At 40.6% G+C, this 25,137-nt stretch overlaps 1 protein-coding gene across 11 annotated transcripts in view; it reads left to right on the top strand.

Annotated features, from left to right (window-relative positions):
- Positions 1-303: 303 nt before the first annotated feature.
- HIPK3 (homeodomain interacting protein kinase 3) overlaps positions 304-25,137 on the top strand; it is a 109,064-nt gene continuing 84,230 nt past the window's right edge. For 7 of the 11 annotated variants that reach the window (XM_017977999.4, XM_054240742.2, XM_017978001.4 and 4 more), the window contains exon 1: positions 304-908. The gene's annotated coding sequence lies outside the window, so the exon portion shown is untranslated. Of the gene's footprint in view, positions 909-1,348; positions 1,703-25,137 lie in introns of those variants that run through there. The other 4 variants (XM_054240741.2, XM_078340817.1, XM_035262319.3 and 1 more) reach the window with 1 other exon arrangement.

A 25,137-nucleotide genomic window follows, 5' to 3' on the forward strand; every position in this document is an offset into this window, starting at 1 on the left:
GATTCTGGGATCTCGAAAGGCCTGTAAAATCCTGCTTCCGCATCTGAATCCTTTCTTCGGGTACTGGGATCTTTTTTTAAATGTGTATTTCTGGCGGAGGGGGCATGGAGTGAGGTTCAGAACGGCAGAGCGGGGCTGACGGATGCCTTTTTGGCTGGAGGTTTAGCGTGCGGGACTCCGGGCCCGGGCCGGACGGGCAGCCAGGCGGGCTCCCGGCGATAAGGGCGCGGTTGCCGACTGGCGGGCGGACCCCGGGGAGGGGCTTCACGGAGGCGCCGCGGCCGGAGCGGAGCGGAGCCGCTCGGGCTGGGCGCGCAGCTCTGCCGGGCGGGCGGTGGCGCTGCGGAGGCGGTGGCCGAGGCCTGCGGGCGCGGAGGAGGGGCCGGAGGCTGGGGCGGCTGGCGGCAGCTGCCTCAGTGACGACTGCCGGCATCGCGGAGACCTGAGGAGATCAAGCCGCGGGCCCCGCCGTCGCCGCCACTCCGGCTGTCTTCCTTCTCCGCTCCCGGCTGGGGCGTCAGGAATGGGCCCCAACCGCCGCGGGCCCCGCACCCTGCGTCGCCCGTAGGCCCCAGTAGCTGGAGGCCAGCCGGCCTCCCACTACCCCTCATCCCAGCCGAGCCGTCCCCACCCCAAATCCCCGGGAAGGAAGATGAGGGAGACGGGCCCGGCGCTTAGCAGCCAGAGCAGCAGTAGCAGCAGCAGCGGTCGGGGGAGGGTGTTTCGCCGTTTCCTCTCAGCCGCCAGGACAAGATGGCAGCGGCCTCGGAGAGGGGCTGAGCCCGGGCTGGGTGGTGCCGCCTGCTGAAGCGCCTGGCTCCCTGTCCCCGGCACGGCCCTGCGCCCCACCCCGGACATGCTCAGGGCTGCGGCCGCCCGAAGAGGAGAGAGCGCGGGCCTCTAGGAAGGTAAGGAGTCGAGCGAGGGGCGCTGCCACCCCTGGGTGTGGGGACCGGCACCGTACGCGAGCCCCGCGGCCAGGTGTCCAGCGGACCCCAAACGTGATCCAACCCCTCCGGAGCTGTCCGCACTCGTCGCGCGTCCAGTGCCCCATCCTTATCCTCCGCGCTCTCGTGCTCCCAGTTTCCGCCCCAGCCTCCGCGGTGTGGCCGGGTTTGGGCCGCTCCCTCGAAGCCGGCGCCACGCCAGGCCCTGGGCTGCCGGACGCGGGGGCCGCAGCCTTCAGGAAGCCGCGCTTGGCCAGGGCCCGGGGGCCTCGGCCTCCACCCCTCCAACGTTGCGCAACGGCTCTTCCCAGCAACCAAAGTTTTGTTTAGTCCCACGGGTAGCCTCTTTTCCCCCCTCCGCAGCCCTAGGCCGTAACTACGGAGATCTCTTTCCTTTCATTAAGGGGAACAAACACAAACACGGGCACGCACGCAGCTTGAGCACCCCAGTCGATGGCCGCGTCCCGGGCTTTGTGACCCCATCCCCTGCGTCGCAGAGCAGCGGGTTTTCAGGGTGTCAACTCTGGGGACGTGCGTGCGTGTGATTGTTGGGGAGGAGAAATGTGATCCGCCGCTCCGCGTCCCCAGCGGCGGCGGGAGGAAGGCGTGGCGGCCGCGCGGCGGGGCTGTTGCCGGCTTCTCTCGTTACGGTGGCTGCCGCCCGCTTCCCTTCGCAGCACTGGGAGAACTGGCGGAAAGACTTTGGATGAGAATGTCTGTTTTTCTGTCGTGAGAGAGACGGCTGTTGTAAAATGGTATGTGGCTCTAGGGGAAGCCTGTTGTTCCCCTAATCTCATGTCTGCTTGAGGAATTGAACTGAAGAGTGTGTGCGCGTTAATTACCTTGGACTTGTTACAGAGTAGTCGTAACTGGTTCAGGCCTAGAACAGTGTTTTCACAACCTTTTACTGCCCTGTTAGGGAATTTGTTTGTCCACCTGTCAGTTCGCTGCTTCTAATTATAAGGGGCTTCTGTTAGCAACAGCAAAAAATTTCAGATTATCATCCAGGTATAGGGAAAGCTCATGGTTGGTTCTATTGCCAACTTTGTTTGGATGTCTGTCTGGTACAGGGCCGGAAAAGTTAGCTGGCAAACCAGTCAGTGCGTGTGCTTTTGCGTACTTTCTAGTAGTTTGGAGATTCGCTGACACTTTTTTCCTTTTTGCTGTTTAGGTATTTGCTTTTAGCTGTAGCTTATGAAGTGGGAGTACTTATATTCAAACCATTTCAGTTAATTTCAAAGGTTTAGTTGCTTGGCTCTTTAAAATTTTAAAAGAGGTTTCCTTTCTGATCAGTTTTGATGAAAAGCCTTGAGCAGTAACGGTGGGTTTCCAAATTACGACATTTTAATCCTATATTATTTTTCAGAAGCTGGTAAAGTCTCACCATATGTTTGATAAGTCTAGATTCTGCTTATGTTTGCAAGTGCAGTGCTAATTTTATACAATGAGCAATGATAAGGTTTAGATAGGTCATGATTAAGCTTAGTATTTTAAGTAAACAAAATATGACTGACCTTTTAAAAAAGTGTTCATAGTTGTATTGATTATCTTATGCTTTCGCGCCATTTATCAGTAACTGAAATTTTCCAGCCAGATACAGTTAAGTCAATGAAATATTTCTTGGTGTATTTATCACTGAATTCATAAAATGTGGAGGACTCTTATTTATGAAATATAATACTTAACCTGTTTGAGGTTTATTTTTCTTTTATTCTTTTGAAATTTACGTATTTAAAATTTGTGTTATGGCAGAGTTGTGTTGAACTATTTATGTTTGGGCATTTTGTTTTTGTTTTTTTGGTACTTACGGAAAAATTTGTTCCTTAAGTTCACCCCTTCCTTGCCCTACTCAAGGTGATCTCTTTTCTAAGAAAAAAATATTTGTGGAAGACCTTAGATTAAAGCTGTTGTAAAAAAGTAAAATGAGTTTGAAATCTAGAACAGAACTGGCCATTAAGTGTTTCAACTTTATATTTGGGCATTGCTGACTACAGTAGCTAAACATACATATTAGGCAAGCCTTTCATAACATGGTAAGCCAGACTTAGTTTATTGTCAAAATACATTTTCCATTGAACTAGTCATTACCTTGCTTATAAACCAGTCATTGGCTTTTGGGCATGGGGTTTTAGAGTCACGTTAAAATGGATGGTTTACTTTACCTGAGATACTTCTTGTTAACATGCTTGGAAAGAAGCTGTACATCATACTCTTAATTTTTTGGAAGTTCTGTCATGTGATACCATAAAATATGGTGTAAATTACGGAGGTAGGTTGCTGTTTCAAGTATGGCATGGGCACATAGATTTTTCTTTTCTGTTACCTAGGCTGGAGTACAGTGGCTCGATCTTGGCTCACTGCAACTTCAGTCTGCCGCGTTCAAGCAGTTCTCTGCCTCAACCTCCTGAGAAGCTGGGATTATAGGTGCCCACTACTATGCCTGGCTAATTTTTGTATTTTTAGTAGAGATGGGGTTTCACCATGTTGGCCAGGCTGGTCTTGAACTCCTGACCTTGTGATCCACCTGCCTTGCCCTCTCAAAGTACTGGGATTATAGGCGTGAGCCACTGTACCCAGCTGGACACATAGATTTTTATGTTTAATGCAAGATATGGAGAGACTCCCTGCACCTCCTGCAACTTAAGAAAACAGCAGCTATCAAATGACTTTTTTTGATTGAACTTTTGTTTTTAATATTGTGCATGAACCTGAAAGCATATGGAAAGGAGGAAAGGGAAAATGTAAATTTCATAATTCTGTAATATTATTTCTCAGACCTGATTCACATCCATTTCATGGAATACTTGTTTGCATGTTATTTTTTATTTGAATGTTAGAATGACGTATCCTGGTAACTTTTGAAGTGAACTTTATTTTAAAAGATAAGAGAGTTAACTTATTAAATAATTAAGTTATTAAATGTTCTTTTCTTTTCTTTCTTTCTTTCTTTTTTTTTTTTTTTGAGATGGAGTCTTGCTCTGTTGCTCAGGCTGAAGTGCAGTGGCGAGATTTCGGCTCACTGCAACCTCCACCTCCCGGGTTCAAGGGATTCTCCTGCCTCAGCCTCTCAAGTATCTGGAATTACAGGTGTCTGCCACCACACCTGGCTAATTTTTTGGTATTTTTAGTAGAGACGAAGTTTCACCATGTTAGCCAGGATAGTCTCGATATCCTCACCTTGTGATGCACTGCCATGGCCTCCCAAAGCTGAGCCACCTTGCCCAGCTAAATGTTATTTTCATAGCAACAGTTTACCAAGTATAATGATAAGGTAAATTAGAATTGCACTATTGGTAGTTAATTCAAAGGTATAAAATGTAATTTCCATTTTAACCTCACATTTAAGTTTGGAGATGAAAAGTTGTCACGGCAATATTTAGATTCAAAGATATCAAAGATAAATAGGGAAATTCTCCATATTTAAAAATCCTTCCAGAAGTTGTTATTCCTGCCTCTTAACTCTTGGAGGACACAGAATAACTTGATTTGTAATTGCCGCAATAAATATTCGTGTTGTAGCTGTCCTAATGTTCTAATGTCCAAAGTTGAGAGTTCCAATGTGGTATGTTCAACTTGGAAGTTGTTTCTGAAGACAAACTACAAAGACTTTGTTAAAATGGAGGAATCTATCAGTGTGTTTAGTTTTTTAAAGGTATTTCCCACCCCCTCTTCACTGCGATGTAGTATTATTTCTCTATTTTAACTTGCTGAAAGCTTTGTCATGGGGAATCTTTTGTGTATGATACCAGTGTAAATCTAAAGGGGTTATCTATCTGTAAATTATTGTCATTTATATATGTATGTGTGTATATATATATATATATATATATATATATATATATATATATGTTTAACTTTTAGGTTCAGGGGTACCTGTGCAGGTTTGTTATATAGGTAAACTTGTGTCATGGGGGTTTGATGTACAGATTATTTTGTCACCCAGGGACTAAGCCTAGTACCCAGTAGTTATTTTTGCTGCTCTTCTCCCTCCTTCCACCCGCCACTGTCTGGTAGGTCCCAGTGTCTTTTGTTCCCGTCTTTGTGTCCATGTGTTCTCATCCTTTAGCTTCCATTTATAAGTGAGAACATGAGGTATTTGGTTTTCTGTTCCTGCATTGTTTGTTAAGGATTATGGCTTCCAGCTCCATTCATGTTCCTGCAAAGGACATGATATTGTTCTTTTTTTATGACTGCATAGTATTCCATGGTACATATGTAGCATATTTTAAAAAAATTCAGTCTTCCATTGATGAGCATTTAGGTTGATTCTATATCTTTGCTATTGTGAATAGTGCTACAATGAATGTATGCATGTGTGTGTCTTTATGATAAAACAATATATATTTCTTTGGATATATACCAGTAATGGGATTGCTGGGTCCAATGGTAGTTCTGTTTTTAGCTCTTTGAGGAGTCACCACATTGCTTTCCGAAGTTGCTGATCTAATTTACATTCCCACCAAGAGTGTATAAGCCTTCCCTTTTCTCTGCAACCTCATCAACATTGGTTATTTTTTGACTTTAAAATAATAGCCATTCTGACTGGTGTGAGATGGTATCTCATTATGGTTTTGATTTGCATTTCTCTAATTATCAGTGATATGGAGCTTTTTTTCATATGCTTCTTGGCTACACGTATGTCTTTTGAAATGTGTCTGTTCATGTCTAAAGGGATTATTTTAAATGTCCTAACTGCTTCTGGATCCAGTTACTTAAAAAAATATTTCTTTTGGCCGGGCGTGGTGGCTCACGCCTGTAATCCAAGCACTTTGGAGGCCAAGGCAGGCGAAATCACCTGAGGTTGGGAGTTCAAGGCCAGCCTGACCAACATGGTGAAACCCCGTCTTTAAAAAAAATATATATATATATCTATATATATATCTTTTAGGCACTTATTTAACTTATATTAAAATGTGTATTTTGAGAAGTATTGAATCAGTGGAGGCTTTTAGGATAGTCAATACTTATGTGGTCTATTTCAGGAAGAATAGTTCACTTCTTTTGGTTGGATTTGTATGTAGTTAAGAGTGGTTTGGAGGAAGAACAACTTAATATTACTGTGCTGCTTCTTAGCTTTGCCATAGCTGTTCTTTGGGACCTTGTTTTAGTTACTTGTAGGACCAAGATAGAATAGATATTTGGAGGATGGATGTGTGTTAGACATTTATAAGTTTGTCAAATGAAACCTTGAGCTTTTTAGCAGATTAGGCTGTTATCCTCAGCTGATACTTGGAACATATGTTACTAAACAAAGGCAACATATTATCTGGATTCTGAGATAACACTGTTATGCCATGGACCTAGAGCCTCTGTTCTTACTACCATGTGGAATTAAAACAACTGGATGAGTATTGTCAATATGCATTGTATTTTTAGGGCAGCATTTGTGGTTTGGAGACAGTTATTAAGCAGATTTACTTTGTCTTTTATATTTGGCAGTTAATGCCAAGTTAGTACTTTAGAAGGTGTTTTTCCAGAAAACCTTGAAATGGAACAAACTGAGGAACATATTTTTGACCTTAAATGTATTTTGTTATGTTAAACCAATTTTTCTAATTTTTAATTTTAATTTAATTTAATTTATTTATTTTTTGAGACAAAGTCTCGCTCTTGTCGCCCAGGCTGGAGTGCAGTGGCACGATCTGGGCTCACTGCAACCTCTGTCTCCTGGGTTCAAGTGATTCTCCTGCCTCAGCCTCCCGAGTAGCTGGGATTATAGGCATGTGCTACCATGCCCGGTGAATATTTGTATTTTTAGTAGAGACAGGGTTTCACCATGTTGGCTGGGCTGGTCTCAAACTCCAGACCTCAGGCGATTCATCGGCTGCGGCCTCCCAAAGTGCATGCGCCACCGCTCTTGGCCTATTTTTTCTCTTTATGTATTTATTTTTTCTTTTACAGACAGGGTTTTGCTCTATGGATCAGGCTGGAGTATAGTGGCGTGATCATAGCTCACTGCAAGCTTGACCTCCTAGGCTCAGGAGATCCTTCTGCCTCAGTCTCCCAAATAGCTGAGACTACAGGAGGTACTACCACCATGTCCGTTAATGTTTTCATTTCTTTTTCTTTCTTTCTAACATGGTCTTGCTTGAATTTTTTCATTTTTTTGTAGAGATGGAGTTCTGCTTTGTTGCCTGGGCTGGTTTTCAACTGCTGGGCTCAAGCAATCCTCCTTGGCCTCCCAAAGCACTGGGATCCCAGACGTGAGCCACTGTGCTTGGCTCAATTTCTCAAATTTTCTAAAAGAATGAGGCCTTTTCCCTTCTGCAGGAGACTGAGTGGGAGAGGGGATGGTGAGGCAGGTGAGGTAGGGGAGGCTGGACAGTAGAAGGGGGAAGAATTTGGTTTAATTGGATTTGGGAGACTGAAATGAAATCTGCTTTAATTAATTAATTAATTTTTGAGACCGGGTCTTGCTCACTCACCCAGGCTGGAGTGCAGTAGTATGATCTCATCTCACTGCAACCTCCACCTCCTTGGTTCAAGTGATTCTCCTGTCTCAGCCTCCTGAACAGCTGAGATTAGAGGCACGAGGCACCTTGTAACTTTTGTGTCTTCGATGGAGACAGGATTTTGCCATGTTGTCCAGGCTGGTCTCGAATTCCTGGCCTCAAGTGATCTGCCCACCTTGGCCTCCCAAAGTGCTGGGGTTGTTAGGTGTGAGCCACCGTGCCTGGCTGCCGTGATTTTAAATGTCCGAGTTGCAGGAAACCAGAGTTCACTTAGCAAGAAATTGTAGTAGCTTGAAGGAAAGATTAAGTCAGTGACCTGCTAAGTAATCAGTCTTGTGAAATAATAACATCTCTGTTTATCTTCCTTGACCTCAGTTTTTAAAATCCCTCCCCCAACCCCTTCTTCTTTCTGTATTTTGTTTCTTCAATCTGAGAGACTTTTCCTTAAGGTAGAGTTTGGGGAAGATAAGCTTTCTCTATAATTAAAAAAAAAAAGTCTTATGTTCCAGGACTAACCTGAAGCTGCAAATGTGAAGACTATAGAACATAATATTGCTGTTATTGAGGTTGAGTTATAGGATATATTCTTTTAGTTTCTGGAGATCTTAAAAAATAAAACTAAGGTACATGATGTATGAATTAAGACTCAGACTTCTGATATCTGTCACACAGTCCTTTTCACCTTCTTCTGAGATAAATATCTCTTTAAAGATGAGATTTGCAGGTACTCTCACTTTGCATTTTCTTTGCTGCTAACCTTGTCTTTTTTTTTTTTTTAAACAAAAAGGTCACACTTAAAAAAATGGATATTTAATTTAGAGAGGCATAATAAAGGAAAATGTAGTATTTGCTCTTTTGAGCTGTACTTATTTCTTTAGCTAAAGATTTAAGTTGCAAAAGACTGATTCTTTTGTATAACTCTTGATCATGTTGAAAGAAAGGATGGTCAAGGCTGGTCATATATAATTTCTTTTTATTTTGCATAATTATTTTTGCTGGAACACCCTTTACTATCCAAATATTGATGAGGTCTGACCTGCTTAGCTTCCAAAGTTAGACAAGCTCCAAGGTCAGAAACTTTTCAGTTTCTCATCTAGCTGGAAAAAAACAGTTCAGATTTGGTAGGCATTTAAATCAGCTAGATGAATACAGTATGAGTTGATCTCCCCACCCTAAAAATTTTGTAGCTTTTATAAATTATATTTGATTTAATATGGATTACCAAGAAAATTGTCTTAAGGATGCTAGAAGATAAAAACTTGGCTGTATTTGACTAGACAGTTATTTTACTATGGAAATTTTAGAAAGTATTTGATTTGCTAAAAAAAAAAAACCATTTATGTTTGCTTCAAATTCTTTAACTTCCCCCTACTTTGTTATATATTATTAATAAATGTACAAAATATTTTTAGAGTTTTTGAAAACAAAATAGTAAACTTGGAAACATTTGTAGGAAATAACTTTGCTTATTAAATATTTCCTGCTCCATAAAGTGGTATATAAAGGCTTAAAATGCTAACTTTTTTTTAAAGTATGTTTCAACTTTTTTTTTTTTGAGACAGTTTTGCTCTTGTTGCCCAGGCTTGGTGTGATCTCGGTTCACTGCAACCTCTGCCTCCTGGGTTCAAGCGATTCTCCTGACTCACCATCCCAAGTAGTTGGGATTACAGGTGTCTGCCACCACGCCTGGCTAATTTTTGTATTTTTAGTAGAGATGGGGTTTCACTATGTTGGTTAGGCTCATCTTGAACTACTGACCTTGTGATGCATCCATCTCAGCCTCCCAAAGTGCTGGGATTACAGGTATGAGTCACCGCACCATCCCTCAACTTTTTAAAAGTATATTTCAACTATGTGTTATCTCTTTAATAATACAGAGCATCTAGTAGGTTTGGTAAACGATATGACTTTATATAATGCTCAGTTTTAAATAGTTAATAAGGTAGAGTGATAACATTGAAACTGAGACATTTCTTCCAAAGTATGACTTTAATGCTTCTGAAGGCTCTACGTATATAATTTATTACAATTTCTATCGAGTTTAAATAGGGTATAATGACTAAAATCACAATGAAAATTATAGGTTATGCTGCTATATAGGCTATAGCTATGATGCTGTGCTTTACTATATTCTCAAAGACAAATAAGAATGTTTTGGATGGCTGGGTGCAGTGGTTCATGCCTGTCATCTTAGCACTTTGGGAGGCCGAGGCGGGTGGATCACCTGAGGTCAGGAGATTGAGACCATCTTGACCAACATGGTGAAGCCCGATCTACTAATAATACAAAAAAAAAAAAAAAATTTTGGCCAACTTCTAATAAGACAGTTTCAGTGGAGATAGTAAAATGTCTCTGCAATATATTGATTGTGGTTTTGTATTTTAAAGTTAGATAAGAATAATATTGGATTCAAAAATAGTGGATTTGTAATAATCACTGTTTAGTGAGCTTTAAATATTTTTGTAGCTGATCACAGACTGTGGCCACAAAATAGATAGAAAATTCTATTATGACAGATAATGATAAAATATTTGTATGAAAACTATTTATCTTATTGGTCAAACACGGTGTCTCACGCCTGTAATCCCATCACTTTGGGAGGCTGTGGTGGGTGGATCTCTTGAGCACAGGAGTTCAAGACCAGACTGGGCAACATGGTGAAACCCTGTCTCTACAAAAAATATAAAAACTATCTGGGTATGGTGGTGTGCACCTGTAGTCCCTCTAGTCCTAGCTACTGGGGAGGGTGAGGTGGGAGATAACTTGAGCCTAGGAGGTCAAGGCTGCAGTAAGCTGAGATCATATCACTGCAGTCCAGCTTGAGTGGTGGAGCAAGACATTATCTCAAAACAAAACAAAACAAAAACATGCCTATTTTATCTAGTACATATTTGAATGTCTGCTGAGTGCAAGGTACTGTTCAGTGAACGAAGAGAGTAACACATGGTCCAAACTTCGAACAAGTAAATGATGAGTAAAATTAGCTGAATACTGTACATTTTCTATTTGTATAATATGCACCTACGTTAGAAAAACACTGCTTACAAAAAAATGACTTAAAAAACTTCTTAGATTATTTTATTAAATATGAAATATTTAAATAAATGATATTGAAATAGTAGCATTCATGTTAAAGCTGTGTGTTAATATTCACTGCTATTCTTGCAGTGTGTAAAAGCAAAATAAGTCATTGAAAAGTGTGAACACTCCTGTAATCCCAGCACTCTGGGAGGCTTAGGTAGGAGGATCCCTTGAGGCCAGGAGTCTGAGACCAGTGTATGCAACGTGCAGAAATCTTTACCAAAAACCAAAGAAAATGCAAAAATTATTCAGGCCTGGTGGTGCATGCTTGGAGTTGTTGCTGTTGGGGAGACTGAAGTGAGAGGATTGCCTGAGACCAGGGAGGCTGATGGGGCAGTAAGTAAACCATGATTGCGCGCCACTGCACTCTAGCCTTGGGGAAAGAGTGAGACCCTTTTTCAAAAAAAAAAACAAAAAACAAATTTTAAATTTTATTTTTTTACTTTGCCGAGTCCTGATGGAAAAAAATATTATCCGTTTTATCTTGTGACAAGTGTTTTCATTAAGGCTAACCAGTTTTATAGTCCAAGTGTCTTACAGAGATAAACTGCGTGTTAAAGGTTATATTTCTTGGCTGAGGCTCATAATAAATACAGTTCTCTGGTTTTCTCATGGATTTTCCTTGGGACCTGTACAGTTTTCACATGGCCTGAGGGAAGTGTCTTAGGTTTACATTTTCTAGCTGTATTTCCTTCCTCCTAAATTTAGAATGCAGAGCCCTTTAAACTCATTCCTTTTTTTTTTTTTAAATTGTACTTTAGGTTCTAGGGTACATGTGCAGATCATGCAGGATTGTTGCATAGGTACATACATGGCAATGTGGTTTGCTGACTCCATCCCGGTCACCTATGTCTGGCATTTCTCCCCATGTTATCCCTCCCCAGCCTCCCTACCCTCTGTTGTTCCTCCCCTAGTCCCCTGCAACAGACCCAGTGTGTTATGCTCCCCTCCTTGTGTCCATGTGTTCTCATTGTTCAACACACGACTGTGAGTGAGAACAAGCAGTGCTTGATTTTTTTGTACTTGTCTCAGTTTGCTGAGAATGATGGTTTCCAGATTCATCCATGTCCCTAGAAAGGACATTAACTCATTGTTTTTTATGGCTGCATAGTATTCCATGGTGTATATGTGCCACATTTTCCTTATCCAGTCTATCATCAATGGGCATTTGGATTGGTTCTAGGTCTTTGCTATTGTAAACAGTGCCGCAATGAACATACGTTTGCATGTGTCTTTATAATAGAATGATTTATGATCCTTTGGGTATATATCCAGTAATGGGATTGCTGGGTCAAATGGAATTTCTATTTCTAGGTCCTTGAAGAATTGCCACAATGTCTTCCACAATGGTTGAACTAATTTACACTCCCACCAACAGTGTAAAAGTGTTGCTATTTCTCCACATCCTCTCCAGCATGTGTTGTCTCCAGATTTTTTAATGATCGCCATTCTGACCAGCATGAGATGGTATCTCAATGTGGTTTTGATCTGCATTTCTCTAATGACCAGTAATGAGCATTTTTTCATGTTTTTTGGCCTCATAAATGTCTACTTTTGAAAAGTGTCTGTTCATATCCTTTGCCCACTTTTGAATGGGCTTGTTTTTTTCTTGTAAATCTGTTTTAGTTCTTTGTAGATTCTGGATATAAGCCCTTTGTCAGATGGGTAGATTGCAAAAATTTTTTCCCATTCTGTTGGTTGCTGGTTCACTGTAATGATTGTTTCTTTTGCTTTACAGAAGTTCTGGAGTTTAATTAGATCCCATTTGTCTATTTTGGCTTTTGTTGCCAAGGTGTTTTAGTCGTGAAGTCCTTGCCTATGCCTATGTCCTGAATCGTTTTGCCTGGGTTTTTTTTCTAGGGTTTTTATGGTGTTAGGTCTTTCGTTTAAGTCTTTAATCCATCTGGAGTTAGTTTTAGTGTAAGGTGTCAGGAAGGGGTCCAATTTCTACTTTCTGCACATGGCTAGCCAGTTTAAACTTCATTCCTAAGCCACCCTGTGGGAAGTAAACAAAAGTTAAAAAAAAATTTTCAAGATTTTTTTTTTTTTAGACAGTCTTGCTTTGTCACCCAGGCTGAAGTGCAATGGCTCGATCTTGGCTCACTGCAAACTCTGCCTCCTGGGTTCAAGCAATTCTCCTGCCTCAGCCTCCCGAGTAGCTGGGATTACAGGTGCTGCCACCATGCCTGGCTAATTTTTGTATTTTTTAGTAGAGATGGGGTTTCACCGTGTTGATCCTGCTGGTCTCAAACTCCTGACCTCAGGTGATCATCCCTCCTTGGCCTCTAAAAGTGCTGGGATTAAAGGTGTGAGCCAGTGCACCTGGCCCACATTTGAAGATATTTTTCAGAATATTGAACCTGCTAGCTGTAACTTATTTGAAACCACTATGCAAATGGAATATTATTTTTGCATTTCATTTATTTAAATTAAAAATGTATTTAACTTGAAGTCCTTAAAAGCAGAGATGTGCAAAGGACAAGTATTGTATTGTTTTGCTCCTAATATAACTGTATATAATACAGTATTTTTGGCCAGGTGTGGTGGCTCATGCCTGTAATCCCAGTGCTTTGGGAGACCGAGATGGGCGGATCATCTGAGTTCAGGAGTTTGAGACCAGCCTGACCAACGTGGTGAAACCCTCTGTCTACTAAAAATACAAAAATTAGCTGGACATGGTACTCTGGAGGCTGAGGAAGGAGAATCGCTTGAACCTGGGAGGTGGAGGTTGCAGTGAGCCAAGATGGCGCCACTGTACTCCAGCCTGGGCAATGAATAAAACTCCATCACACACACACACACCAAAAAAATCCCCCAAAAAACAAAGAGTATTCTTAATGAAATTTGACAGTTTGGCAGCATTTTGATATTTTATGCATGTGTATTTAAAATTGAATTCTGGGCTGGGTGTGGTGGCTCAAGCCTGTAATCCTAATTCTTTGGGGAGGCTGAGGTGGGAGGATTGCTTGAAGCCAGTAGTTTGAGACCAGCCTTGGGGTATATAGTGAGACTCCATCGCTATGAAAAATACAACGTGAGTGAGGCGGTGCATACCTGTAGCCCTAGCCACTCAGGAGGCTGAGTTGGAAAGATCACTTAAGCCTAGAAGTTAGAGGCTACAGTGAGCTAGAATTGCACCACTGCATTCTACCTTGGACAACAGAGTAAGACCCCATCACCAAAAAATAAAAATAAAAATAAAAATAAATAAATAAAATATGGCTGGGCACGGTGGCTCATGCCTGTAATCTTAGCATTTTTAGTCGAGACAGGGTTTTACCATCTTGGCCAGGCTGGTCTTGAACTCCTGACCTCATGATCCATCTGCCTTAGCCTCACGAAGTGCTGAGATTACAGGCGTGAGCCACTTCACCCAGCCAATAAATGCATTATTATTATAAAAGGAGTCAAATACAGACATATGATACTCAACTTACATACCTCAATCAAAGTGTAGCATCTTTATTGAGTAGCTTGGCAGGTACCTGACCAAGCAGTTGTGAACGTGTCATTGACAAATTTAGCTTCTCAAAGCCCTCCTTTACTCCTGCCTCTTTTTTTTACTTCTAACAGTTGAGTCTGTTTCCTGCTAAAAGGTCAGGAGGTATAATCTCCCAGGTTTCCATCCCTTTCCTCTGGACTTAATTCTAACTACACACTTTGGGATTTCCCTCCTCCTCAAGGAAAGAAACATCTCTTCAACCCTCCAAGGTTACTCCCTATTTTCTGTGTGGGCTTCATCCAGAATTGTCTTTTTCGACATCTTGAGCTTGTCCCAAAACTTCTTTTTTTGACAGGTAAAATCATTTATATTTATTGTGTACAACATTGGCTCTTTTTCCTTCAGCCTTTTAACATGCCCAAGTATCTGGGATTTTAAGCAGCCATCTTTTAATTGTGCCTCAAGTGTAGGGTCCTCTGTTTCATTTTCTATTTCTTCTAAACTTCTTAAATGTGTTGTCTGGCCTCTGCTTGGATTTTTTTTCCACTTCATAGCCTTTGGTGGTATAGTTCTGTCCATACCACTTTAGTGAAATTGCTCCTATCAAGTGCCCCTGTTGTTTTCCTTTATTTATAATTTATGTATTCCCTCAGATAATTGTGTTTATAGTGTCCCCTATTCAATTCTGAGCTTTCAACCCATATTTTCAACCTCCTATTCATCTCCATATTTTTCCCCTACAAGTATCTCAAACTAAGTTGATTATCTTATTTCTAAATCCTTTGCCTGTATTCCCTATCTAGCATCCTCATTTCTATTGCTTTTTTTTATATTTGAAACTTTATTATTTTAGAGATAGGGTTTTGCTCTGTTACCAGGCTGGAGTACAGTGGCACAGTTACAGCTCACTGTAACCTCAAACTGCTGGGCTCAAGTGATCCTCTCACTTCAGCCTCCCAAGTAGCTGGCACTGTAGGTGCTCACTGCCATGCCTAGCTAATTTTTAATTTTTTGTAGAGACAGGCTGGTCTTTTATTGCTCAGGCTGGTCTTGAACTCCTGGCCTCAAGCAGTCCTCCTGCCTTGATCTCCTAAAGCTATGTTTGAAACTTGAAATCTTAAATATTTTTTCTGGTGGGTGCTTTGATAAAAATTGTACAACCGTGCTTTTCTTTTTTTTATTTATTTATTAGAGCAGGAATGAAAGTTTATTAAAAAGCTTTGGAGCAGGAATGAAGGGAAGTACACTTGGAAGTACAACTGTGCTTTTCAAAGCAAAATTTTGTTAGTATTAATATTAAGTCCCCTTTCTGGAAATCCATAGTGAGAAAATTGAGAATGTATGAAAACTTAGAGTAAAACTAAGATATTAAAAAGGAAGAATGTACAATGACTATATAAAAGTACTTATTACAACTTCATATGAACAGTGAAAAAAATGGGAAAAAAAGCAGTCCAGCAAAGTATGATATGACCATAGAATAGAACATTATGCTTCTATTTAAAATAATAATAGTTGAAAAGAGGCTGGGGTGTGGTAGCTTATGCCTATAATCCCAGCACTTTAGGAGGCTGAGGTGGGTGGATCACTTGAGCCCAGGTGTGTAAGACCAGTCTGGGCAATATGGTGAAACCCTGTCTCTAATTAAAAGAAGAAAAAAAAACATGATAAAAAAAAGTAGGAGAAAAAATTGTTTTATCAAGTTATTATGTATTTTAATTTTAAGCGTATGATAAAACATTAAAATGACTACACGGAATTAGGTTCTTTTCCCTGAATATTTTGTAATTTTACAGTAATTGAAGAATTTCAAAATGATTGCTATGCTGAATTTAACCTCTTGTTAATGTGAATGATGTATATCTTTTCATGATTTTATGGCAAAATATTTTAAGTTTTATATTAGTATAGTATACGAATTCTAGCAGTGTGATTCCAGGTAAAGGATATTGCCTTAGTGGTAATTTTACTTCTAACAGATGAGTCTGTTTCCTGCTAAAAGGTCAGGAGGTATAATCTCCCAGGTTTCCATCCCTTTCCTCTGGACTTAATTCTAACAGTACACACTTTGGGATTTCCCTCCTCTCTCAAGGAAAGAAACATCTCTTCATCCCACCAAGGTTACTCAATTTGCAAGGTTCTATGAATAAATAACATTCTAAGTATTAATATGGCAAATAATGATATAAGAAAACTGTTTTGGCATATCTCATCATATATAGTGAATATGCAATCATTATTCTTTTTTTTTTGAGACGGAGTTTCACTCTCGTTACCCAGGCTGGAGTGCAATGGCATGATCTCGGTTCACCGCAACCTCCGCCTCCTGGGTTCATTCTGGGTTCAGGCAGTTCTCCTGCCTCAGCCTCCTGAATAGCTGGGACTACAGGCACGTGCCACCATGCCCATCTAATTTTTTGTAGAGACGGGGTTTTACCATGTTGACCAGGATGGTCTCAATCTCTTGACCTCATGATCCCCCCACCTCGGCCTCCCAAAGTGCTGAGATTACAGGCTTGAGCCACCGGCCTGCAATCATTATTCTTATATCATTATTCTTCTTGTGCAAATGCCTAAAGAATGGTGGCTGGGTGTGGTGACTCATGCCTGTCATCTCAGCACTTTGGGAGGCCAGGGTGGACAGATCACTTGAGCCCAGGAGTTTGAGACTAGCCTGGGCAATATGATGAGACCCCATCTCTACAAAAAATACAAAAAAATTAACTGAGTGTGGTGGTGTGGACCTGTAATCACAGCTACTAGGAAGGTTCAGGTGAAAGGATCACTTGAACCCTGTAGTCTAGGATGCAGGGAGGCATGATTGCCCCACTGCATTCCAGCCTGGGTGACAGATACAAGAGCCTGTCTCAAAAAAAAAAAACAACAACAACCAAAAAATCCCACAATTTTAGTTATTATTCGAGAATAGATTTCTAATGAGTAAACTATAACTACTTTGTAGCCATTTTCAATTTAATGAAGAAGCACATGTTTACTTATGGGATCAATGGCTACTTAATTTTAAGCTTAAAATGTATTGGCTGTTAGTTATATATGCAACTTAAACTTTCTTAATATCTTTCTTTTCTATAGGTGGATGCTGTATTTAAAAAAAATCGGTTGAGCCAGATAAATATGAAGAAAAAAGCTTTTTAAAAAATCATTTGAGTTCTGATATGTATGGGTTTTAGTATCATGCATTGTTGGTAGTGTGACTTTTTACACTAATGTAAAAAAAAATCTGTTTTTCTATGACATTTTCAGTAGAAAAAAGAAATACATACGTGTCTTTGCTAAGTCTATCTCAATTTGTGGTTTTAATGCATAGCTTATATGCAATCCAGGAAATGTGTCACTTAAAGTTAATGATTAGTTGTAGTCAGGGCCAGATAGAAGCAGTTCTGATAGATTTCTAAGAATTCAATGTCGTGACTGGGTGCAGTGGCTCACGCCTGTAATCCTAGCATTTTGGGAGGCTGAGGGCAGGTGGATCACTTGAGATTAGGAGTTCGAGACCAGCCTAGCCACATAGCCCCTCTCTACTAAAAATTTAAAAGATTAGCTGGGCATGGTGGTGGGTCCCTGTAATCCCAGCTGCTTGAGAGGCTGAGGCAGTAGAACCGGTTGCAGTGAGCCATGATCGCACCATTGCACTCCAGCCTGGGCGACAGAGTGAGACTTCGTCTCTAAAAAAAAAAAAAAAAAAGAATTCAGTGTTGTTTCTTTGTGGGTACTGTTTGAGAAGCTTCTTTTTTTCTTTTTCTCTTTAGATTTTTGTAAATTACATTGTTCTTTAGTTTTCCTGGCTTTTCTAAGGAGACTTGTTGCAAATTTCTGCTGTATCCCCTTCCTCAAATTTGTCATGAGAATGAACGAGATCTTTTTCTCTCTTTCTTTCTCTTTCCTTCTCTCTCTCTCTCTTCCTTTCCTTTCCTTTCCTTCCGACTCCCTCCCTTCTTGATGAGGTCTCACTTTGTCACTCTTTCTTTCTTTTCTCTTTTCTTCTTTTCTTTCCTCCCCTGCCCCTTCCCATTTCCTTCCCCTTTCCTTCTCCCTTTCCCTTCCCTTTCGCTTTGGAGATGAGGTCTCGCTTTGTCACCCAGGCTGTAGTACAGCATCAGGCACTATCATAGCTCAATCAACCTTGAACTCCTGGGCTCAAGGCATCCTCCCAAGTAACTGGGACTGTAAGTGTATGCCACTGTGCCTGGCTAATTTTTTTTTTTTAAATAGTGATGGGGTCTTACCATCTTTCCCAGGATGGTCTTAAACTCTTGGGCTCAAGTGATCCTCCTGCATAGGCCTCCCTATTGTTTCCTACTTGATACCAGAGAGTTTCCTGAAGCACAGTGGCTCACGCCTGTAATCCCAGCACTTTGGGAGGCTGATGCAGGTGGATCACTTGAGATCAGGAGTTCGAGACCAGCCTGGCCAAGATGATGAAACCTCATCTAAAAATTCATAAGATAAGCCTGGCATGGTGGTAGGTGCTTGTAATTCCTTAAAATAAGGGCCATCTTCAGTGGACAAGATATTAGTGACTGTTAAACTTTGAAAATTAAAAAGTATTTCTGCATTAGAAAGATTTTTGACGATACTTCGTAAAATTTCCTTAAAAAGGGCATTTATATAAAGTGGAATGTCTGACAACTGCCATCTGAGGAGAGAGAAAACATAATTGTAGAAATTAAAAAAATACTTTGAATTTAGCAGTGTAAGGCATATTAGAACCTTATAGAATCTTAATAGAATTTGGAAAATAGAAACAGTTGACTTTTGTGTTCAACTTAATTTTTCCAGGCCCTGCAATGTCTTTCATAAAGATTTTTCAAAACTGAAAGTACTATAATCAAGCTTATGCAGCTGTAAATATTTATCTTTTCAGCTCTTACAATTGAAAAACTGTTGAGTGTCTGGCAGAGGAGATGGTAGCCACTATTCTTACTCCATTGGTTTTTAGAATTTTAATTCTTGTGTGATTTACATTACTCTAGATTGATAGTTCTCTTTCAGGTATGAATGTAGAAATGAGAATCTTAAGGTTAAGGTAGTTCATACTCTTGAAAAGTTTTATAGAACTTGACCTTTCATTCTCGAAATGATCATTTAGAGCTTTGAATCATCTCATACAAAAATCTTATTTGTTGGCAGAATTTTTCCTTTATATTGCTGTGTCAGCAGTGGGCATTCAGTCAAATTATTAATCTAGGATTCTAGTTCACCTGTTGAGTTGTTTCAAATGTAGATTATGTCAGGTGATCTTCTCATAGGAATCATTTGACCTTTGAGTCAGTCTTTAATGTCTTGTATTTATCTTTGTCTGAAAGTTAAATAGATTTTTATAAGAAATAACAGTTATGTGGTGGTTCTTTTGGGACAGATTTTCTGATAAGTAGAAAGTAATACATTTGGCTTTCTATTAATATTAAGGGCGTTCTTCATAACCCAAACTTAAGAAACTGTTTACTCTTTCTAATAGCCCATTGGTAGATATTGGTCATTGTATGAAGAATTTAAGTAAAATTTTTTCTTTTGTGCTTACGTTTTACAAGCTGAATTATTATCATTATTATTTTTTTGAGATGGAGTTTCGCTTTTGTTGCCCAGGCTGAGTGCAGTGGTGCGATCTCGGTTCTCGGCAACCTCCATCTCCTGGGTTCAAGTGATTCTCCTGCTTCAGCCTCCCAAGTAGCTGGGATTACAGGTGCAAACCACTATGCATAGCTAATTTTGTATTTTTTGTAGAGATGGGGTTTCTTCATTTGGTCAGGCGGCTCTCAAACTCCTGACCTCAGGCGATCCTCCCACCTTGGCCTCCCAAAATGCTAGGATTACAGGTATGAGCCACTGTGCCTGGCCTGACTTTGATTGATTAATCCTAAGTTTATATCAAAAAAGAGGGAGATTCAGGTAAACTTTTTATCTTTAGTCAACTTTTCTGTCAGGGTTTCCATTTCTGATTTTTTTTCCTTTTTGAGTTGGAGTCTCACTCTGTCACCCAGGCTAGAGTGCAGTGGCTGATCTTGGCTCATCACAACCTCTGCCTCCTGGGTTCAAGAGATTCTCCTGCCTCAGCCTCCAGAGTAGCTGGGATTACAGGTGCACACCACCATGCCTGGCTAATTTTTGTATTTTTTTTTTTTTTTGAGACGGAGTTTCGCTCTTGTTACCCAGGCTGGAGTGCCATGGCGCGATCTCGGCTCACCGCAACCTCCGCCTCCTGGGTTCAGGCAATTCTCCTGCCTCAGCCTCCCGAGTAGCTGGGATTACAGGCATGCACCACATGCCCAGCTGACTTTTTTGTATTTTTAGTAGAGACGGGGTTTCACCATGTTGACCAGGATGGTCTCGATCTCTTGACCTCGTGATCCACCCACCTCGGCCTCCCAAAGTGTAATTTTTGTATTTTTACTAGAGATGGACTTTCACCATGTTGACCAGACTTGTCTCAAACTCTTGACCTCAGGTGATACACCTGTCTTGGCCTCCCCAAGTGCTGGGATTCTGTAATCCCTAGATTACAGTGATCCACTGTGCCTGGCTTTGATTTTTGATTTTATATATCTGTTAAAAATCTAGAGAAATATCTGCTTTAGTAAGAGTAATCCTTATGTAATTTTTTGAATTACTCTTTTTTAGCCTTGTTAAAAATTTGTGCTGGCAGAGTGATTTCTTTACATTTTTTTGAAATGGAGTCTTGCTGTGTTGCCCAGTGCAGTGGCACTATCTCAGCTCACTGCAACTTCTGCTTCCTGGGTTCAAGGGATTCTCCAGCCTCAGCCTCCCAAGTAGCTAGGATTACAGGCACACACCACCACATACAGCTAATTTTTTTTTTTTTTTTTTTTTTTTTTAGTAGAGATGGAGTTTCACTGTATTGGCCAGGCTGGTCTTGAACTCTTGACCTCAGGTGATCTGTTTGCCTTGGCCTCCCAGAACACTGGGATTACAGGCATGAGCCACTGAGCCCGGCCAAAAGTCCATACTTCCTTTTTTTAGACGGAGTCTCACTCTATCACCGGCTGGAGTGCAGTGATGCGATCTCAGCTCACTGCAACCTCTGCCTCCCGGGTTCAAGCAATTCTCCTGCCTCAGCCTCCTGAGTAGCTGAGACTACAGGCACATGCCACCATGCCTGACTAATTTTTTGTATTTGTAGTAGAGACAGGGTTTCACCATGTTAGCCAGGATGGTCTCAATCTCCTGATCTCATGATCCTCCTGCCTCAGCCTCCCAAAGTGCTGGGATTACAGACATGAGCCACTGCGCCCAGCCCTGGTTTTTGATTTTATATAGGTTCTAAAAAAATCTAGAGAATTGTCTGCTTTAGTAAGAGTGATCCTTATGTAATTTTTTGAATTAATTAACTCTTTTCTAGCCTTGTTAAAGATTTGTACTGGCAGGGTGATTTCTAGCAGCTTTGAAATGTCCAACGGGTCATTTTCTGTTCCAAATGTTGGAATGTTTTGCTAAGTCAGATGAAGCTTGTTATTTAACATGCTGATTTGTGTTACAGTCAACACATTCTCTAGATGCCTTGTTCACAATACTGCTGGAAAATACCCAAGACTTTAGTATTTTCAAAATAAATGTTCTGTAGGTACCTCAGACAGCAGGTTTAGTTTATTAAGTTTTAAAATGTATGTTGGTTCATTTATGTGAAAATACTTCTTTCTTACATGAAATGGTTTAGTATTATTTCCTGGATTTAATACCGGTAAAAATAATCTGTTAAAATAACAGAAGTATTTAAAATATTGACACCTAGTTAACCAATGAAGAATTAAATTCATTTACTGTTCATACTAACAAGTTCTTTTCTAGTGTCTCCTGCTTTTTTTTTTTAAGGTGGCATGTTATTTTGTCTTTTATAAATATGCACTTTAAACAAAGTAATTGAGAAATGAAACTGACTAGAAATTCCTTTTTACTGTCTAAATATTGTATGTCATATAGTTCTATTTTGTAATTTCTATTTATAGAGCCTTGCGTAGACTAGCACTACAGTTCTGTCCTTTGAAGAATGAAAAGCCCTTTAATTGTCAGAATTTATTGGATCACATAATGAAATTGTACTTTTAGCCTTTATTGATTGAAGAAGTTATTTAATAACCAACAACTTTTAAAAACTATTATGAATTAAGTAATACTTTTAAATGAAGAAATTTGCCCTCACTGCTTATGATTACTTTAAAAATTAATGCAGGCAGATGATCCCAGGGACTCTTCATATGCCTGGCAATTCTAGACTTTAGGTGTTCTGGGCCAGGCCTACCATATTTGGCTGTTCATCCACAAGTTAGTGATCCTTGAAGAAGAGTCTTATTCAAGAAAGACATTGTTTTATACCTGTCACTCATTCTTGTTTTCTGTTTAACTTATCCTTTGACCAAAATTCAGACCTATAGAAAAGTTGCAAGATTAATACAAAGAATTCCTATATATTTTTTACCTAGAGCCTTTAAATGATAACATTTTACCTCATTTGCTTTTACCTTTTTTCTCTATATCTGTATTATGTTTTGTTTGTTTGTTTGTTTGTTTTTTGTTTGAGACAGAGTCTTGCTCTGTCACCAGCCTGGAGTGCAGTGGTGTGATCTTGGCTCGCTGCAACCTCTGCCTCCCGGGTTCAAGCAATTCTCCTGCCTCAGCCTCCCGAGTAGCTGGGACTACAGGCGTGTGCCACCATGCCCAGCTAATTTTTGTATTTTTTAGTAGAGATGGGGTTTCACCATGTTGGCCAGGATGGTCTCCATCTCTTGACCTCATTATCCGCCTGCCTCGGCCTCCCAAAGTGCTGGGATTACAGGCGTGAACCACTGCACCCGGCCTGTATTATGTTTCTATTTGAACCTTTTAGAGTAAGTTGCAGGCATGATGTCCCTTTACTCCTTATTGATTGCATAAAGACTATTCAGTTGTTATATCTCTTTAGTTTAATCTGTGATCTGAAAACTTTCTCAGACTTTATGTTGTTTTGACATTGATATTTTGAAGAATACTGTCATTATTTTGTGGACTGTTTCTCAGTTTGGATTTGTTTTCTTTCCTTTTTCTTCAATTCTTTTTTGAGACAGTGTCTATGAATAAATAATATTTTAAGTGTTAATATGGTAAATGATGTTAGGAAATAACTTTTGGCATATTCATTATGTATAGTACATATACAATCACTTTCATTCTTTTTTTTTTTTTTTTTTTTGAGACGGAGTCTAACTCTGTTGCCCAGGCTTAAGTTCAGTGGCATGATCTTGGCTCACTGCAACGTCTGCTTCCCAGGTTCAAACTATTCTCCTGCCTCAGCCTCCTGAGTAGCTGGGATTATAGGCGTGTGCCACTATGGCTGGCTAATTTTTTTGTTCTTTTAGTAGAGACAGGGTTTTACCATGTCGATCAGGCTGATCTGAAACTCCTGACCTTGTGATCCACCCTCCTCTACCTCCCAAAGTGCTGGGATTACAGGCATGAGCCACCATGCTCGGCCTATAATCACTTTCATATTTGAGATAGATTCTTTCTAGTTTCTTGGGGTACATGGCAAATATTTTAGGTTTGTATGGACTGAACAGGTGATTTGTCTGCTTCACTTTGGTGTGGTTACCAAATTGGTATTGTTGTATCTGAGTGAGTTGTTAGGAAAGCGCCACTCTCTGAGATCTGATTGTGAGTCTTTTATTGCTGGCAGCCAAGAGTCAGCTCATGCTCAAAATCCCTCAGCCGCAAGGAAGAGGTTTGATTTCCTTTTATATGTTGCTCAGGGTAAGGGGGTGCAAAACAGAATTTTACAGAAGCAGAATAAGCAAGTTAGGGGAGGAGGCTGGTAAATAGGAGGCAGGAGGCTCCCATGATTGTTGATTAACTAGGGAGGGTATACAAGTGGTTCCCATGATTGCTGGTTACCAAGGAGGGCATTTGGTACTTTCCATACAATCAATCACAGGGATATTCACAATAGCAAGTGGGCTTGTCAAGCAGGGTATGGTTACAACGGTTATATGTTTCTATGGTTCTAAGCACAACATGACCCAGCACTGTGTGACCCAGGTATGCACTTAAGGGAGGAATGGCAGAGGGAGAAGCCAAGATGGAGTCAGTCAGGCTTACTTCTAAGATGGAGGTAGTTTGGTTCACCTAAGTATGGTTACCAACTGAATGAAATAAGGTATGGCTGATTGGTTATGTTAATAAAATGTGTCTAAAATGATTCTATTTTTGTTATTTTATTTTGAGATAGAGTCTCACTCTGTTGCCTGGGCTGGAGTGCAGGCAACTCTGTTGCCTGGGCTGGAGTGCAACCCCTGCCTCCTGGGTTCAAGAGATTCCCATGCCTCAGCCTCTTGAGTAGCTGGGATTACAGGCATGCGTCACCACACCTGGCTAATTTTTGTATTTTTAGTAGAGATGGGGTTTCATCATGTTGGCCAGGCTGGTCTTGAACTCCTGAGCTCAAATGATCCACCCTCCTTGGTCTCCCAAAGTGCTGGGATTACAGGTATGAATTACTGTGCCTGGGCTGTATTTTTATAATTTTAAGATATACAACTACTAAAATAGGTTATTTCTGTTCTCTGATAGATTTTTTTTTAACCTTCTTTATTTAAAAATTAAGGTAAACTCAGGCTCTGAAAGTATAGGGAGTAATAGAATCACTTCCTGCTGGGTGTGGTGGTTCACGCCTGTAATCCCAGCACTTTGGGAGGCCGAGGTGGGTGGATCACCTGAGGTTGGGAGTTCAAGACTAGCCTGACCAACACAGAGAAACCCTGTCTATACTAAAAATATAAAATTAGCCAGTCGTGATACACGCCTGTAGTCTTAGCTACTTGGGAGGCTGAGGCAAGGGAATCTCTTGAGCCCGGGAGGCAGAGGTTGCAGTGAGCCGAGATCATGCAACTGCACCCCAGCCTGGTGGACAGAGTGAGACTCCATCTCAAAACAAACAAACAAACAAAACACCAAAAAACAAAGAATCACTTCCTATGCAACTGGCATCCAGGGTGCAAAATAAAAGTAATATTTGAGGTCCCTTCCTTTCTTTCTTCCTGGGATGTCTGTCATTTCCATGCATGTTTTTATACCTTTACCACATACTTAATATAAACATGGTATAATTTTGTCTTCTATTAACTTTATAAGTGATACATGCCTGTTTTGAGACTTATGTATGTTGAAGTATGTAATTTCTGTTCATTTTGCTGCACTTCATCAGTTCCAG

This window comes from Callithrix jacchus, chromosome 10 (genome assembly GCF_049354715.1).
Source record: "Callithrix jacchus isolate 240 chromosome 10, calJac240_pri, whole genome shotgun sequence".
NCBI lineage: Eukaryota > Metazoa > Chordata > Mammalia > Primates > Cebidae > Callithrix > Callithrix jacchus.